Here is a 1,433-nt window from a genome sequence, read left to right as displayed (position 1 = left end):
TTTTGGGTATTCCTGCTGGATAAAATAACATGGTAAATACTTGCATGAGGATAATAGAATTGTTGTCAATTAATGAAAAAATAGAAAGATATAACCAGTGCTCTGGTTAGCCTCACTGTAAAATAAAAATTAAGATGTCTCTGTAACATATGTTTGCATTATTCTTTGAAATTGCTTATAAACAACATGATAATGTATTAAAATGAAGTGATATGATATGGCAAATGGTTATCACAGAAAAAAATAAAGTTTGTTTCCAATTAAACATAAGTCCCCCCAGAATCCTCTTCAAGGATGTATTTTTGTCTTGATGAACTCAGACGTTACTTTTCTGTAGACTACAAGATTGAAAATTAAATCACTATTTCTAATGCTGTTTTCTCCTTTCCTGATTATATTTTAAGACCCTTGCTGTCTCTGCAAAACTGGCACAATTCAAATTGCCATTCTTTTTTTTTTTTCGGTACGCGGGCCTCTCACTGTTGTGGCCTCTCCCGTTGCAGAGCACAGGCTCCGGACGCACAGGCTCAGCAGCCATGGCTCACTGGCCTAGCCGCTCCGTGGCATGTGGGATCCTCCCGGACCGGGGCACGAACCCGCGTCCCCTGAATCGGCAGGCGGACTACCAACCACTGCACCACCAGGGAAGCCCCAAATTGCCATTCTTAATTTTACATTCTACTTTTGAATAATTGAGTGAATCAAGAGTCATGGCCAGTATGCAGAGAAAACTATTACCTATAGGAAACAGAGTGATAACTATGGAGACCTATTGAGGAGATTAGCTAAAGCATGTGTATAGATTAGAAATATCTTGTTGCTTCATGTGTAATGCTAATTTTTAGTGCATTTCATTTGGCTAAAATGGCTGTTTCATCACAAACATAAAATCCCAATGACTGTAACAGTAAGTGATATTGCTGATTTTATATTTTAGTTCTTTAAATTACACTTCAGGATAATTTTAAAATTTCTGACACTGGTACCAATGTATGAATTAGAGATAGTAACTAGTAGCCCTTAATTAAACACATTTTACATCTTCTCTACTTCTTTTATATTTTTCTTCTTCTTTTGGGATTTTGTTCTCCCCCATTTTATTTCTTTCTTTTTCATACTTCCTTAAAACCTACTTTCTAGATCCCAATTTATAACATCCTTTGGTATGTTTTAACATGAGAAAAGTTGTGTTAATTTTTCTGTTAAACGTTTTTTATGAATTAAAACTATATTTTTTCAGAATTAACATGTTTATCTTAAAGTACTTATAGATTCATATTACTTTTGTGAATTGTTTCCATAATGCATACGTTTTTAATAAAATTTTGCTCCACAAATAATTTTCATTAAATAGGAAAGTATTTTTTAAATACCTGAGCTCCATTTCATTCCTAATCATTGCACATTTTTATGTTGTTCCACCTGCCTGCTGA

Source organism: Lipotes vexillifer, unplaced genomic scaffold, assembly GCF_000442215.2.
Source record: "Lipotes vexillifer unplaced genomic scaffold, Lipotes_vexillifer_v1.1 scaffold654, whole genome shotgun sequence".
Classification (NCBI taxonomy): domain Eukaryota; kingdom Metazoa; phylum Chordata; class Mammalia; order Artiodactyla; family Lipotidae; genus Lipotes; species Lipotes vexillifer.
The sequence above is the reverse complement of the archived record's forward strand: the minus strand, read 5'-3'. Positions refer to the sequence as shown.